This window comes from Hyperolius riggenbachi, chromosome 7 (assembly GCF_040937935.1).
Source record: "Hyperolius riggenbachi isolate aHypRig1 chromosome 7, aHypRig1.pri, whole genome shotgun sequence".
NCBI lineage: Eukaryota > Metazoa > Chordata > Amphibia > Anura > Hyperoliidae > Hyperolius > Hyperolius riggenbachi.
In genome coordinates this window covers 259,313,154-259,331,741 of record NC_090652.1, presented here as the reverse complement: position 1 = coordinate 259,331,741, position 18,588 = coordinate 259,313,154, and positions in this window count along the sequence as shown.

Here is an 18,588-nt window from a genome sequence, read left to right as displayed (position 1 = left end):
AGTCACTGCTATTACTGAACCCAAATCCAATAGTTGCACAGGGAGCTTTTTGATCCTATGTGTGACTTCATTCTGATACATTTCAGTGGCATTGTTAGATTTTATATTATTACATCTGGTACATATGGTTATGGAGGACTTTTATGGGTTTATATTTTAAGTAGAGTTGTCTCAAACGTCCGATTTTAGGTTCGTGAACCTCGAACGCAAAAATGCAAAAACAAGTTCGCGAAGCGGCGAACTTCGCGAACCGCCATAGACTTTAATGGGCAGGCGATTCTGGCCACTAAAGTGATGGAAAAGATCTTTCAAGGGGTCTAACACCTGTAGGGGGGCATGGCGGAGTGGGATACACGCCAAAAGTCCCGGGGAAAAATCTGGATTTGACGCACAGCAGGGTTTAAGGGCAGAAGTCACATTAAGGATCATGGGAAGTCATGTGTCTAACAAGAAGCTTATTTAGCAGGAAGCATCAGCCCTTCCTAACATACATGCTGCTAGAATAGTGAAATGTATTGACAGGATAACATCATCAAGAAATTCAGAAATATTTTATAACATTTTTAACTTGAACATAATCAGAGGAGAATTGGGAATGTGTCCAAAGATTTAATTTCAGAGAAAAGGGATACTGAAAAAGAAAGACGGGATCTAGATCCCAATTAAATCTACACAGTGGCCAGAATGTAAATGTGGCCAGAGTGTTCATGGATCAGGACAGCGGCGCCACACGTTATGTGCGCAGTGCGTCTGGTACAGTGAAGCATACAGTCAGTGAAAAGTAAAGTATGCTTCACTTTTATAGTTAATGCGTGCATTTAGTGGTAACGCACTTTAGATGCCTGTTATACCTGTTATATTGCAATGCTCCCGCCGCACGGTGAATGCTGTATAGGTCGTGCATTGCAGTGCGCTAATTCACGTTACAACGTGAGACATCGCACTTAAAGCACAACTAAAGTGAAAGAAGGATATGGAACCTGCTAGATCGATTTCCTTTTAAACAGTATCAGTTGCCTGGCAGTCCTGCTGATCTCTTTGGCTACAGTAGTGTCTTAATCACACACCTGAAACAAGCATGTTGCTAATCCTGTCAGAGTTCAGTCAGGAACACCTGATCTGCATGCTTGTTCAGGGCCTATGAAAATAAATATTAGAGATAGAGCATCAGCAGGACAGCCAGGCAATATGCATTGTTTAAAAGGAAATAAATGTAGCCTCCATATCAATCTCACTTCAGATGTGCTTTAAAGGGCAACTGAAGTGAGAAGACTATGGAGGCTGCAATGTTTATTAAACAATACCGGGTGCCTGACGGCCCTGCTGGTCTATTTGTCTGCAGTAGTATCTGAATAACACCGTAAACATGTATGCAGCTAATCTGTCAGATCTGACAAGAATGTCAGAAACATCTGATCTGCTGCATGCTTGTTCAGGGGCTATGGCTGAAAGCATTAGAGGCAGATGGTCAGCAGGGCTGCCAGGCAACTGGTATTGCTTAAAAGTAAATAAACATGGCAGCCTCCATATACCTCTCTCTTCAGTTGTCCTTTAAATGAACCCCTATCAATAACATGACATACAAATAAACTCAGTGTACTACAGTCTACGTATGCCATTTTTGAGGGCTCATGCACACTGTGCAGTGCATGTCTTATTGTGCATATGTTAAATGACAGTAACTGCCTTAATATTTATGTAGATTAAATATTGCGCACACAGTGATTGCAGCATACTGAAGAACCAGGCACTCCATACAGATCTTTATTGGCACTGCAGCACACTGAAGGCAAGAGTACGAGCCCGTCATAAGTCTGTTTTATTGTTCCATTAATAATAGAAGTGACATGCTTGTATTTTAAAGAAAATGGTAAAAAATCTGTAATGCAAATGCATGCATTATTGATCAGAATCCCACTGAAACACTTTTTTACTGTCTTAACCACAATTAAATGCTTATATGTCAAATAAGAACATACTGTATAGGCAAATAAGTTAATTCTGGCACACAACTTGTTTTGTTAATTTTGCCGCTGCCATAGATAGCTTATGAATCCAAACTCCGGCAAGGCTGTGTAATCAATGTTGCGGTTCGCCTATTATGTAGCTGAACTCCAGATATCAGAAATAAATTAATTAGTAAGCACCAGATTTCATCTATTAACTTAACACCAGATCAACTGCGGTGCAGGTCTAGCCAATGACTATTATCAGCTACGATGGAGCATTATCGGCTGCAGCACTCAGCTCAACAGGCTCGTGTTAGGCATAGGTAGGATTGGTAATGTTAGGCGTAGGTATGAGGGAGGTTATTGTTAGGCTTGGTAAGGGGGCTAGTGTTAGGCATAGGTAGAGTTGGTCATGTTAGGCATAGGTATGAGGGAGGTTATTGTTAGGCTTGGTAAGGGGGCTAGTGTTAGGCATAGGTAGAGTTGGTCATGTTAGGCATAGGTTTGAGGGAGGTTATTGGTAAGGGGCTAGTGTTAGGCATAGATAGGATTGGTAATGTTAGGTGTAGGTATGAGGGAGGTTATTGTTAGGCTTGGTAAGGGGGCTAGTGAAGAGAATGGTGATACCGCTCAGACCCCTGGTATAGGACAGTGCTGGACCCTGGAAACTCCAATCCAAACGAAATTGTATAAAGACAAATGGTCCGCAACTTGTTCACTGATGTGTAGACTTTATTATGGACGTATCCAGCAGAACAAAGCCGACATGTTTCGGACTCAAAGGCCCTTACTCATGGCTTAGTGTTAGGCCTAGGTAGGGTTGGTCATGTTAGGCGAATGTATGAGGGAGGTTATTGTTAGGCTTGGTAAAGGTGCTAGTGTTAGGCATAGGTACAGTTGGTCATGTTAGGCGTATATATGGGGGAAGTTATTGTTAGGCTTGGTAAGAGGACTAGTGTTAGGCATAGGTAGGGTTAGTAATGTTAGGGGTAGGTATGGGGGAGGTTATTGTTAGGCTTGGTAAGGGGCTAGTGTTAGGCATAGGTAGGATTGGTAATGTTAGGCGTAGGTATGAGGGAGGCTATTTTTAGGCTTGGTAAGGGGGCTAGTGTTAGGCATAGGTAGGGTTGGTAATGTTAGGCGTATGTATGGGGGAGATTATTGTTAGGCTTGGTAAGCAGGCTAGTGTAAGGCATAGGTGGAGAGTAAGTGTCAGATGTAGGTAGGGGTGCTACTGTTAGGTGTGGGTGGGGGGAGTTAGTGTTAGGCATAGTGGAGGGTAAGTGTCAGATATAGGTAGGGGTGCTAGTGTTAGGTGTGAGTAGAGAAAGGGTTAGTGTTAGGCATAGGTAGAGGGTGTCATATGTAGGTAGGGGTGCTGGTGTTAGGTGTGGGTAGAGGGGGGTTAGAGTTAGGCATAGGTGGAAGGTAAGTGTCAGATGTAGGTAGGGATGCTAGTGTTAGGTGTGGGTAGAGCAGGGTTAGTGTTAGGCATAGGTGAAGGATAAGTGTCAGATATAGGTAGGGGTGCTACTGTTAGGTGTGGGTGGGTGGGGGGTTAGTGTTAGGCATAGTGGAGGGTAAGTGTCAGATTTATGTAGGGGAGCTAGTGTTAGTTGTGGGTAGAGGGGGGTTAGAGTTAGGAATAGGTGGAGCATAAGTGTCAGTTGTAGGTAGGGGTGCTAGTGTTAGGTGTGGGTAAAGAGGGGTTAGTGTTAGGCATAGGTGAAGAGTTAGTGTCAGATGTAGGTAGGGGTGCTACTGTTAGGTGTGAGTAGAGGGGGTGTTGGTTTTTGGCATAGGTGGGGAGGGGTTAGTGTGAGGTGTAGGTCACAGAAGCTGATACAATATCAGTAATACTATATTACTTGTATTCAAACTATCGGCAATATCAGGCACCAAAACTAACAGGCCCTAATATTACTATATCAATATAATATTACTATATCAGAGTTTACTATAACAAGATTCAACTGTATATGGTGATCTACTAACAGATCCCGTGGATAACTACTCCCTGATCAGCGCCACCACAATTACCCTAAGACGTTAAAGTGATAGAAGACAAAATAAAAAAGGTAGTTTTACTTACCAGGGGCATCTATCGGCCTCCTCCCGGGAGCATCCTGCGCAGGATGCTTTCTTTGATGGAAGCGCTGCTAGGGCCGCAGTGGCTGGTGTCAGGCTCAGTTCCTGAAAGCAAAACTGAACCACGGCGGGGGGAGAGAAGGATCGTTCAGGGCCGGCATGGGCATAGTCTGCAGGGGGCCAGTAGAAGCACCAGGTAAGTCCATCTAGTTGACAAAAATAATAGTGCACTACAATATTATTTTTGTCCACACAAAAAAAGCACATAAAAATAAAAACCCCACGGTTACTATAATAAAAAAAAACTTGAAAATAAATAAGGAAAAGTGACAGAATTTGAAAGGCAAATACATACATTGTTATGTTAGGGACTTCTTTTTTTAAAATATGAATACCATGAGGGTATATTATTGTTTGGTTTTTGTTTTTTGTTGCAAATAGGGGATTGTAATAAAAAAAAAAAAAAAAAAAATACACCTTTATTTCCATATATAATATTGTCGCCATACATTGTACAAGAGAGATAATTTAAATGTTGTGATAACCGAGATAATTGGGCAAATATAATGTGTGGATTTTAATTACAATAGCTCTTAGTTTTTAGTTTATAGTTTTAAAATAATGAGAAATAATGATATAGATCATTTCAGTGTGATAAGTAGTGATAAAGTTATTGGCGAATGAATGGGAGGAGCACTGAAATATGAAAAATGCTATAGTCCATAAGGGGAAAAAACCTTAGTGCTGAAGTAGTGTAATAGTATAACATCAGTAATATAATATTACTGATATCGGTAGTACGCACCTAACTCATTAGTGCACATAATACATATACGCCTGTCTAATATAGAAGAATAAAGGTTTTTTTCCACCAACAAAATATGATGGTCTATGTGTATTACAATGTTATACAAAGTCATATTCTTTTATATGAGTCATCTGTATGTAGGTATTATATGAATATTCTCATACATCTTTGTGAGACATTGAAACATGAAGATGCTGAACTACAATGGAGAAACTACCTAATGAAGCAGACAAATTCATCTGGGAACAGCGCCATTAAACCGTCATTCCTTATTGGCTACCAAATGTATTGAAAGATTTACAGTAACGTTACAGAGGACTGTTATTCCTCTCGCCATGGCTGACTCATCCAGCAAACCATTGTTCATAGCCGAGGCCTCTTCATCATCAGAAACAATAAAATTTCCAAAGGCCGATGCTTATTGTTAGAGAAGAACTGCAGACACACAGCAGATTACAAACATGAAATGCAAGATATGTGAAATAGCAGTTTTTCAATGCAACCCAACTCACCCCTACCAGAGGCAGCGTAACCAGATTTACCCAGCCCTTTTTCCTTCAAAAAATGTACTTATAAGTGGAATACATTGGTCTTAAAGTTTCCCCTGAACATTAATTCTAATACATTACTAATTTTGCAATTTTGGAGATCTGAGAACCCCTGAGCGCCTGTTGTTTAAAACACTTCACAGCATGCGGCATACAGATTACACTGTCCTACAGCTCTCTACATCTCTTTGTAAGAATCTTTACTCACATGACTTAGAGTAAGACTGCCCATCCTGTTCCTGTGTATGCTCCTCCTACATCCTGTATACAAACAGGAACAGGAAGTGATATGCTGAGTAATGATCAGACCTAACTGCAGATCACAGATATGTGTGTACAGCTTTCACACAGAAACGGACAGCAGTGGGGGCTCCACATAGTTAATTTAATTCACCAAAATTAATACCTGATTAGCTGCCTCCTTATTCTCCTTTCTCAAAATTTGGAAAGTTTGGTGAAACTCCCCTTATGGTTCTCACCTACTCACCAAAATTATGGTGCAGAAGGGAAGTGATTGTAAACATCAACTAGCCAGAGATCCTCATATTGCTTCAGGGTAGCAAAATCTGTAAGGTATAATTATAACATTATGGCCCAAATGCAATTAACTTTTTCATCTGAGTTTTCTCCTACTCCTAGGTGATATTTTCATGACTTAAGATAAAATACGTTTTATACAACCAGCAAGCAAACAAATACCCAAAATAATTTACAGGTAGCTTTACTCCATAGACTACTTGTCCAAAACAGGCGATAACGGGTGTTTCAGGTGCAGAATGCTATGTGTGTACAGTGGTCACTGATCAGTCTTGCTTGGGCATCGTTAGGGGCCCATTCTGTCGGAACCTTAATGACCCTGATGCCCCAACATGACTGAATACAATGCTATTTTCAACACCCTCACCGATAAAAGCTGCTCCGTCGTGCATCAATCATCATTCCTCATCCCCTCCATAGCAACATAACACATCGCTAGCCTGACAGCTAGGGATAGGACAATTCTCACATGAGTGTACTTAGCTTTAGTCTGTGAGCAAAAAGAGTTAACACCCTAGAGCGAAACCGAATATTATCCCTGCTTTGATTGTGCAAGAGAAACATAATACAATTCATCTTCTGTTTCAAGGGTATACTGGAAAGGAATCAGGTAGACTCTGGAGGACACGCCAGTGGAATGTTTGTTGATCCAGAGCTGAAACACAATCAGCAACACTTATCTCCCATCCTGAAAAGATACAGTCAGGCTCTTACACACGCTCAACAAAAGTCCTTTAAATGCACGATTATCAAACAACTTGAAGAAGTTGGACAACTTTTGTCAAGTAAAAGATGTGCAAACGACAAGGCGTTATCTCTGATAAGAGGCGACCAATGACTGATAAGACGCAGCTCAAGTCAATCCAATGCAGCTCTGTCTCCCTATGGCTGCTCCCCCTGTCATTCCCCCGCCCCCTTATGTGAGACACACAGAGCAGATCTTCCAGTGTGGTGACCCCAGGGGTCACAAAACTGAAACTAGAGGATTGCAGGCCACGGGAGTGGTGCAGAGCAGTGGGGATTGTGGCTACCTGACCTGCCCAGCCCCCCTGGATCAGGTAGCATTTTTTTTTTGGTTTAAATTTTGGGTTCCCTTTAACAGGAAATAAATATGGCAGCCTTCATATCCCTTTCAATTCAGGTGTGCTCTAAGAACTTTGGTTTAGATATTGTGTACCATGCATAAGAACACTGTTGTTGTTGTTTTTTTTTTAATACTATTGTTTTTAACTCTTTACACTATTGTAAATGTTGCAGAAACACTAGAGAAAAACACAGTACCATAGGACAGATTGCGTTTAATAATCATGGTGGCAATTGCATCTTCAATAAATTGCGGTGTGCTTACTGTGTCATCGTCTTCCTAATGCCATTGAAGTATTCTCTGTAATCCAGAGCCCTTTACTAGAATAATAACTGTTTGCAAAGTAAAGGTTTGAGCAGGCTTGTAGGTATGTTTGCTCTCCTGTGCTCATGGCTGCGTACTAATGGCACAGGAAATGGATTCCCTGCGCTCACACAAGCCTTTTATGTGCTAATGGATGTTGAAATTAGAATGGCACTGCAAGCCAAGCAATGCAAGCTAAGAATTATTAAGCACAACTGGCAGGTTAAAAGTACAAACCAGGGACTACTACAGTGTATAGTTTCTAATAAACATGCTTTTCTGTTTGACAGTCATATCAAATAATAAAAGCAGGAAAGTAAAAATGAAAGATAAAAACAAAAATAAATAAAAAATGTATACCTCTTATATAATTTGTCCATAGTGGCCAGGACCCTCAATTATGTTGTACTACAAATTTAAAACAGTTAAGCTACACAGAAAATAGGACTCCAGATGCAGATGGTGATGAAGTTTTTTTACATAAGTCTCGGGCCACCAGGCCCCCTCTATTAATCAGTGATAAGTGAATTATGTCGTATTATAAGCTAGTGTCTCATTTCAGACTTTTTAACCTCACTTGCATAATTGTGTTCCTTTCCGAATTACGGTGACCATACGTCCCGCTTTACCCGGGACGCGCCCCGCCTTAGGGGGGCGCTGTCCCAGGCTGCATGAGGTCCCGGGAAATGTCCCGCTTTTAGCAGCGGGACGTCCCGGCCTCGGGACTCTGTCCACCGTACTGAATGAACTAGCCGCAGCGTCTCATAGACGCTGCGCTAGTTCATTCCCCGCAGCCCCGCTCCAGCAGTCTGCATTGTCCTCCGGCAGGCACAGGCAGAGCAGGGCTACGAGAAGATGGCATCCGGAGGTGGAGCCCTGTACTGGAGACTATTTGTGTCTCCAGTACAGGGTTTCGGGCGCCATCTTGCCGTAGCCCTGATCTGCCTGTGAGCGCAGGAGATTGGAGGAGGATCGTCTGGGGGAGCTGAACACACACCAGAGGCCGGCGTGAGGGGACTTCTGTCAGGTGAGTAAATGCTTTTTTTTCCAGGTGAAATGTGCCCACATTGCGTTTATTTTGTGCTGACATGATTGCCCCCATTGCGTTTATTTTGTAGTGACATGTTTTCCCCATTGCGTTTATTTTGTGCTGAAATGTTGCCCACAATGCATTTATTTTGTGCTGAGATGTTGCCCGCAATGCGTTTATTTTGTACCGACATGTTGCCCACAATGTGTTTATTTTGTGCTGACGTGCTGCCCACAATGCGTTTATTTTGTGCTGACATGTTGCCCACAATGCGTTTATTTTGGGCTGAAATGTTGCCCACAATGCATTTATTTTGTGCTGAAATGTTGCCCACATTGCGTTTATTTTGTGCTGACATGTTGCCCACATTGCATTTATTTTGTGCTGACATGTTGCCCACTTTGTGTTTATTTTCTGGTGTCTGGGGTAACTGTTGCTGCATTTATTATTTAATGGTCATAGTTGGCTATGTTTGCTGCTTTGGGGTTACGGTATACTATTAAATAGCATCACACAGTTTCTGCACACCCATGATGCGAATCCTCGTTTGACCACATCATGGCATAAACACTGCTTTCTTATGCCTCGCTGTTACATCATTATGTTAGCTCCGCCCACACAATGTCATGGCCGCGCCCATTTTGTGGCGCGGTGCGCAGCCCTCCCATTTTACGCACCCCAAACCCCTCTTTTTGCCGCGGCTTTGCTTTTTGCTCAAGATGCAGATAATCCTGCCTCTATGTAATGTTTACAAACAACATGGCTGCTGTCATTGTATCACAGGAAGAAATTATCATATTCTATTAAAGCTGAATGCAGCTAGATTTACTGTGTAAACTATCGATAAGATACATAGACAAGTTACTTGTTATAGTTAGTGTTTCATCTCGGATCCACTTTAAAGTGGTTTGAAACTCAAAACACAGAATAGGAAACTCCTGGGGGGAAAAAATCTGGTACAAAGTTAATGGAAGGGTAAATAGCTCAAAGTTCCACTTCACTATGGAGCTAATGGATAAGATTGCTGAAACAAAGCAGTGAAGCGTCCGCTGTAAACAGACAGGAAGCATAGATGCTCATCTGGCTTGTTTGATCTTCAAATAGTAACACAAGACAATCTGATAATTTTTAACAGTAAAGCCTCATACACACGGGGCACCGTTGTTGCTGTTGCTAGCACACAGGAGACGTGTGCGCAACAGCTCGGCGACAGCTCCACCTGAGCGACAGCAGGCAGAGATGCGGCGGAAGCTGTCGCCGAAAGTTTCGCTCCACCGCCAGAAGCTCCCTTCTGGCTGTGGGTAGCTATCAGCAGCAGTTACGGAGACAGAAGTTGCCGGCGACTGAACTTTTTAATCGCACGGCAACTGCTGTCTCCGGCGACAGTTCGGGGTGTGGCCCTCATACACACAGGGCAACTCTCGCCCAGACATGCGCGTGCCACGTGTTTGTGGCGACAGTTGTGCCCCATGTGTATGAGCCTTAACAGGCAATCTTATCACTTAGCTTGTCAGTGAAGTGTAATGTTAAATTATTAACTCTGCAAGTAGCTTTATACCAGTAAATCTTTTTTCCTAGCAGTTTTTTTTTTTTGGGGGGGGGGGGTTAATCTCTTTTTAGAGAAAAGATACAATTTAGCATTTTATACCACTTTACAGGTGAGTACACATGCACTACCAAATGAAACGACGGGTCCGCCGGACCCTCCCGCTTGGTGGTCTTTAGCCGACAGTATGCGCGTGTGTACGCACTGTCAGCAGACTGATAAGGCTGTTTCTGATCGCTCAGAAACAGCCTTATCAGTCCGCTGACAGTGCGTACACACGCGCATACTGTCGGCTAAAGACCACCCAGCGGGAGGGTCCGGCAGACCCGTTGTTGCATTTGGTAGTGCGTGTGTAAGCACCTTAAAGGAGTACGGTAGGGGGGTAGGGAGAACATTTTTTTAACTTACCGGAGGTTTCTAATGGTGCCCCACAGACGTCCTGTGCCCGCGCAGCCACTCACCGATGCTTCGGCCCCTGCCGCCGGTTCACTTCTGGAATTTCCGACTTTAAGCTGATGTCACCAGGAGTGTATTGCACAGGCCCAGTACAGTCTGCACCTGGGCAGTATGCTCCTGGTGATGTCAGCGGGAGTGAGGACACGGCCGCGCAGGCGCAGTGGTTTTCCGACTTTAGAGTCAGAAATTCCGGAAGTGAGCTGGAGGCGGGGACCGGAGGATCGGTGAGTGGCTGCGCGGGCACAGGACATCTGCGGAGGACCACTAGAAGCACCCCCACCCTCCTACAGTAGTCCTTTAAAGTACAGTAAGGGGACCATTTATAAAAGGATGGACAAGCTGTTTGGCATTACTTGTTCTGAAAAAATGTCGTGTTACACATCAGCACATAAATGAAATGGACAGTAAGCCAACAAGATCACTTCTTTTCGCCGTCATTTCCGGCCATTGCCATTGTTATTTACTGGCACTTTTATGTCAGTTGCTACAGTAATAAAGTGGTGATCAGAAGTGAACACGTTTATATAATTCCACACTGTATAATAGAGACCATGTTGATTGAGGCCAGGTCTTATTCTTCATTGGAAGAGTAAAACCACAGATTATAAGGAAGGAAGACCCACGTTAATTTTGCTGGGGGCCCTAGTAGTTGTAGTTGCTCCCCCCCCGACAAAAGGAAGGCTTACCGCTTAGTTTTACTCATCTGCCAACACACACACTCTGTACTGATGAGTAAGTATCAGTTAGGTATATTCACTAAGCTGGGGTAATCAGAATAGTTTGCATAAAGCTTTATGCACAATAAATAAAGCCTAGTGCAATATTGCAAACACTCGTTAATGGGATTTAACGCATCTAATGATAATATCATAAATAATGCAAAAGTACATCATGCGCAACGGGTGCAAACACACCTAACTGAGACACGAGTGAAGTCACCGTTCATGCATTACTTATATGCAAAAACATTACTGTGCGTTAGTATCTATTGTTAATCTGTCACCACATTCATGTTTTATGCATCTAAATATCATTCCTAATTTTTTTTACAGCTTATGTGTTACTCTTAACTGCAGTATAGTGAATATATCCCAATGATTTAAAGGGACCCTGAGCAGTGACTTAAATTAAAAGATTACACTTACCTGGGGCTTCCTCCAGCCCACCGTCATCACAGCGGCTGGCGTGGCAGGTCTACGCGGTTTAGCGTTAGAAAACCGCGCATGCGCAGACCTGTCACGCCCGCCGCTGTGATGATGCGAAGCGGGTGGCATGATGACACCATGCGCCAGGAAACAGGAAGAGCCGGCCCAACACCTGGCCTGGGTGTCGCCGGTAATGAGGCCCGGCGGAGGCACATGGAGAGGAGCCAGGAGGATGCCAGGGGACCTCGCCGCGTACAGTGGGCTGGAGGAAGCCCCAGGTAAGTGTAATCTTTTAATTTAAGTCACTGCTCAGGGTCCCTTTAAGGCAATAGAAAGATCGGGAGATTAGGGTGGCGAAACCTTACTGTTTCTTTCGCCGCCGCTTACTGATCGTTTTGCCATTCGATTCCACAGTCAATTCTCTTATCTTCTGCTCCTTTTTCTTATCTTTTTCCATTCACTGCTATCCAGAATCGAGCGGCGAAACGATCGGGCGGGAGATCGGACATGTCGGAAATTATCTATCAGGTCATCTTAATGGCTCAAAATCGAGCCGTGTATTCCCAGCATTAGAGAAAAGTTAAATGCATCATTTGTCGAAAGTATCAGGTGAGGATAGGACTATGCAATTAAGAGATAAGTTTTAAATTGGTAAAAAGGTTGAAGCTGTACTAGGAATTCGGGAAGGGTGATGATTTGTGTGAGTATTAGGCAGGTAAGGATTTTACATTAGGTGCTAACTTAAAGGTAGGTATGTTAGAGACTAGAAATGTGTAATACTAGTACCATACTTCCTGGTTAACCTCGATGGACAAATGTCTTTTTTCAACCCAACTATGTAACTATGAATTATTTCTTTTTAAGACCAGGGACAGAGAGTTTAGTGTTCAGGGGCAGGAAAATGAATAATGTTTGGCTACACTGGAGTTATCCTTAATGTTCACCTGGAGCAACCTAAAAAAACAGATGCTGGATCCCTTAGACCTTTCCAGGGCCTCTATATGTCCCCTCATTTTAACGCTGTACCTTCGGGGATATTGTATCTAATATCCCTCTAGATATAAATATTTCCCCCTCATTCTAAAACTTTAGGGAATGGGATAGTGTAGCTGTTCTGTTCACCAAATGTACTGTTACCAATGTGGCAATGGGATTCAACTTGTATCTTTTGACATAGCTAGAAAGGATAAGATGGCAATACATGTTGTAATATTGTTTAACCACTTAAGCCCTCGGTCGTTTTCACTATATGCATCCAAGCAATGTTCACCTCCCATTCATTAGCCTATAACTTTATCACTACTTATCACAATGAACTGATCTATATCTTGTTTTTTTCCGCCACCAATTAGGCTTTCTTTGGGTGGTACATTTTGCTAAGAGCTACCTTACTGTCAGGGCCGGCCTTTGACCTGAGCGACCGGTGCGATCGCTCAGGGCGCCGGCTTCCAGGGGGCGCTCCTGTCCCCTGGCCGAATGTTTTATTAAAGATTGCTCCCGCTCCGCCCCCTGGTGCCGCTGCTGGGGGTGATGGGGGCTGCTGGGGGTTAAGGGGACAAACATGTCCGTGCGCCGTGATGGAGGGGGGAGCCGCAGCGCGGGGAGGGCAGCCCGACCTCTCCCTCCCTTCCTCTCCCAGGGCTGCCCTCCGTGCTCCCCCCTCAGACTGCAGCAGAGATAACTCACCTCCCTCGTTCCGATCGCCGGCGCCTCTCACTTGCAGTTGCCGCTGGTCTACTCTCTTCTACATAGTTACTGATGCACACTAAACTTCCTGCTTAACAGGAAGTTTAGTGTGCATCAGTAACTATGTAGAAGAGAGTAGACCAGCGGCAACTGCAAGTGAGAGGCGCCGGCGATCGGAACGAGGGAGGTGAGTTATCTCTGCTGCAGTCTGAGGGGGGAGCACGGAGGGCAGCCCTGGGAGAGGAAGGGAGGGAGAGGTCGGGCTGCCCTCCCCGCGCTGCGGCTCCCCCCTCCACTATGAGGGGGGGCGGGCACCTACCTACCTACCTTATACTGGGGGCAGCTACCTATCTAACCTATACTGGGGGGCAGCTACCTATCTAACCTATACTGGGGGGGCAGCTACCTATCTAACCTATACTGGGGGGCAGCTACCTATCTAACCTACACTGGGGGGCACCTACCTAATCTAACCTATACTGGGGGGCAGCTACCTATCTAACCTATACTGGGGAGCAGCTACCTATCTAACCTATACTGGGGGGCAGCTACCTATCTAACCTATACTGGGGGTCGGCTACCTATCTAACATATCCTGGGGGGCACCTACCTAATCTAACCTATACTGGGGGGCAGCTACCTATCTAACCTATCCTGGGGGGCACCTACCTAATCTAACCTATACTGGGGGGCAGCTACCTAATCTAACCTATACTGGGGGGAAGCTACCTATCTCACCTATCCTGGGGGATACCTACCTAATCTAACCTATACTGGGGGGCAGCTACCTATCTAACCTATACTGGGGGCGGCTACCTATCTAGCCAATACTGGGGGCACCTACCTATACTGGGGGGCACCTACCTATCTAACCTATACTGGGGGCACCTACCTATCTAACCTATACTGGGGGCAGCTACCTATCTAACCTATACTGGGGGCAGCTACCTATCTAACCTATACTAGGGGGAGCTACCTATCTAACCTATACTGGGGGGCAGCTACCTATCTAACCTATACTGGGGGCACCTACCTATCTAACCTATACTGGGGGCACCTACCTATCTAACCTATACTGGGGGCAGCTACCTATCTAACCTATACTGGGGGGCAGCTACCTATCTAACCTATACTGGGGGGCAGCTACCTATCTAACCTATACTGGGGGGCAGCTACCTATCTAATCTATACTGGGGGCACCTACCTATCTAACCTATACTGGCGGCAGCTGCCTAACTAATCTATACTGGGGGCAGCTACCTAACTAATCTATACTGGGAGCATCTACCTATCTAATCTATACTGGGGCAGCTACCTATCTAACCTATATTGCAGGTACCTACCTATCTAACCTGTACTGGGGGCACCTACCTTTCTACCTACGCACTACTAAGCCCCCCCATTAGTGTATGTGTGTGGTGCGCTCACACGTGAAGAGGATGAATGGGGGGGGGGGCGCCAAAGTTTGGTTACGCTCAGGGCGCTGTGAAACCTAAGGCCGGCCCTGCTTACTGTAAATACATTTTAACAGTAAGAATAAGAAAAAACTGAAAAAAATCATTATTTCTCAGTTTTCGGCCATTATAGTTTTAAAATAATACATGCCTCCATAATTAAAACCCACGTATTGTATTTGCCCATTTGTCCCGGTTATTTCACCATTTAAATTATGTCCCTATCACAATGTATGGCGACAATATTTTATTTGGAAATAAAAGAGCATTTTTTCCGTTTTGCATCCATCACTATTTACAAGCTTATAAAAAAAAATAGAAATATTTAATATTTACATAGATGTTTAAAAAGGTTAGACCCTTAGGTAAATATTTATGTGGGTTTTTTTTTAACTGTAATGTTTTTTTTTATTATTAAACATTTTATGTTGGTATTTTTGGGAGGGTGGGCTGTAAATAGTATTTGTTTGGGGTAAATATATGTGTATTTTTATTTTTTTTACATTTAGATGTAGTTTTACTTTTTGGCCACAAACTTATGATATAATGAATTGTATGTGTAGTACAGCTAAGAAACAGAACATACATAGCAAAGAAGAGTCTCATATTGTTTTCCAGTACAGGAAGAGTAAAAACTTTCACTTTTTATCTATGCAAAAGAGCTTACCTGAGCTCTTTGATCCACTGGGTTGAATACAGTTCTGTTTTCTGAAGCACTTAAACAGCCAAGAAACAGTGAAAGACAGCTTGAGATAAGGTTTTACTGAATGAAAGTTTAAAGGGTCAATATTTCTGCTTGGTTTTAGAGTTTAAAAGACAGAGTGTGGTTTTAAAACAGCAACTGTGACAGAATTATGCAATGTTATAAAAAAAAAACAAAAAAACAAGAAAAAGCTATATTATTGATAATAAAAATATGAGAGTCATTCATTATAACATAAGGTGTTTTTTTTTTCGCTTCGGGTCTGCTTTAAGTTGTACTTTTTTTATTGAATGTAGAGTTAAATTCTGGTGGATTCTGGTGTTTATTCAGCGTAAAACAGACTTGTGCCTTAAAGAGTGGCTTTTATCTATCCATTGGTGCAGAACATAGAGGCAGCCACATAATGGCAACCCTAAGCAAGCAGGCAGTGTGCTGTGCTCTTATCTGATTACACAGCCCATGGTACGTGCTAGACGCAGTCTGAGAATTCACATAGCACATCTGTGTTTATGTCAGGGGACTTGAGATGGAAAATTGAATTGTGTTCTTAGGGAAAGTACAACATGGGAATCTTAATTTTACAAAGTGTGCTTATTTCCAGAAGTGTGAATCATTTAATTTAATGTTACACTCTGTGCCGTGGGAAGAGCTCTGTATCTCTTTACGTTTTTTACTGATAAGTAGGAACACATTCGGCTTGGCTTCCTCTGGGCTTTAAGACTCTCGGAACACGGAATCTTTAGTCTAAAACAAATAATATAAATGTGAAAACAGATGGTGGCAGAAGCTTATTCTTTTATGCTTGCGAAATACAAGATGTCATTTTTTTCACTTGAAAAGGTAGCAGAAGCATCAGACCTGCCTTAAAAGCAGCGGTGGGAAAATAACCAATCTATTTCCCAAAGTCATTTTTAGGATCAAACAAATATTAGCGACTGTTGATGCAAGGTGTATCAAAACTGAATTTTCAGGTAACCTTTCAGAAAAGACAGTCTACTGCAGTTACAATGGGGGAAAGAGGCAACTAAGAATTAGAAAATATGCTAAAAACGATAACATTCTAAAAGGAGTGGCTTACCTCAAGGATGACACAAAGTTTAAGTGTATAACAGCAGGAAATGTTGTTTGCACAGCAACAGCGCGTTTTGTGAGTACGTAGGACTGACTTCCTCAAGCCAAAAGGAATCGCCTAGAATATCAATAATAGGGGTACACAATACCCTGCAGGAAACAGCAATTACCACTTAGAACCATTAATATAACATAGGTTATTTCTTATTTGCCCAGAATATTAATATTAGAGGTACACAATACTCTCCATGAAACTGCAATTACCACTTAAAAGCATTAATACAAGATAGGTTACATCTTAATCCACAAACACTATAATCATTAAGGACAATTATCAATCTGGTGTTCTCTAAGAATATACATGATCTGATAGTGTGGATAAAACTGAAAAGAATCTCATGATTTGAATAGTAAATAAAATAAAATATATATCTATATGCTTCTTTCTGATTTTGACACCAGAATAGACGCATTTTTGATGGAATAGTTTATGCAGAAGTACTCGTATAAACAAAGTTATATTAAATAAAGTCTATTGATATATTGATAAGTTGGGGCTATGGGACTTTCACTCTGATGAATATCGGATGGAGATTCACCTAATTATTATTTATTATTCAAATCATGAGTTTCTATAAAGTTCTCCACAGACCGCAACCTCATTTTGTGAGTATTATTCTCTAACATTTTAACTTCACGCCAATCATAATATGCTAAACCATCTGGTCTCCTGCTGTTTCTGTATTTACTGGTATATCTTTTAAAATACAGATTCTCTATGTCACCCAAGCCACATTGAGTCTACTGTAGTGTCTGGGGATTGGGGAAGAGAACTAGGAACCAATCACAGGGCTCCTAGTCCCATGGTTACTTTGATGAACTAATCTTGCAGGGTAGTCATGATGAGTACAAAAAAATGTCCCCTATATAAATTTATACTGATCCAGCAATGGGATTGGAAACAGCCAATTAAAGTTTCTATCTAATGGTCAATAAAGCAGCTGCCAGTTAACTGATTAGTAGCTACTGGGATTGCCTGGCTCTATTTCAAGTTAATGAAAATGTGGATGTTAGGAAAAAGGCGTGCCCATGACTACTACAGCCCATGGGAAACATCAACCACACGACCTAAAGATCTGTGCACAAGTTATGAGGCTGTGAGAAATGAGAGTGGGAGTTGCTCCAATGGACTCCTCCCTCCTTCTCCCACTACTCCTTCCTGTAGAGTCCAGAGTGGAGGTATTTGTAAAAACAAAAAGGAAATCGAGAGGCCACAAGGAAGGGTTACCACTAGGTTAACCACTGTATTGGCCAGACCCCACTCGGGTTAAGAAGTCGCTCTCTCTAGATCGGAAAATAGGGGGAACACCCCTTCCCCAAGGAATAAGAACAAAACAGAGGCACAGGGAAGAATAAAATACACTAAAATCAGTTTAAAAATAGGAGGTAGTGGTGGACTTACCTGCCCATTGAAGGCTTGAATTGTCTAATTCAGGCAAATTTTAATGTATACTCCACAAAACAGTGTGAAGCATTTTGCACGTTTCAAATGCTGAAGCTGGACGCCACTATTGCACTACTGCTATAGTGCGCAACCTGTGTAAGGGTAATTCAGGGTTCCAGCAATCACTGGACTCTGAATTACTTCTCCAATCCGAGATGCTACAACTCGGAGCGGGAATAGTATTTAAGAATTTGTGCAGCAGCAGGGCGAGCCGTTATTTGGCTCACCCTGCGCCCAGTTCACCAGCGGCAGTATAACACGTATGTACACCTGGGAGGACAGGGCTACATTAGGATATACAGCAATATAGGGGTTGATTTACGGACAACAGTGGATTTAAGGACAATAGCGCGAGTTACCTCCTGTTACTCGCGTTATTTAATCCTGTGCACCTTAACGCAAACTATGTGCGCTATTGGCAGCGTAGCGCGCTTTATTAAAGTTGCTCAGAGGAGTAACTTACACCGGCTACATCTTCATAACAGGCACTCTGCTCACCCTGCCCTGAGCCCCTTTCGGGTGCAGTGGCTTCAAAGGACAAGATGTCTGCACTTTGATTGGCCCAATAGGCTGCTTGTCATTTGAAGATGTAGCCGGCGCAAGTTACCAGCGCTCCCTATGCATAGCGAGCGCTCCTCTGAGCAAACTTAATAACTGCTTGGCGACCGCGTCATGC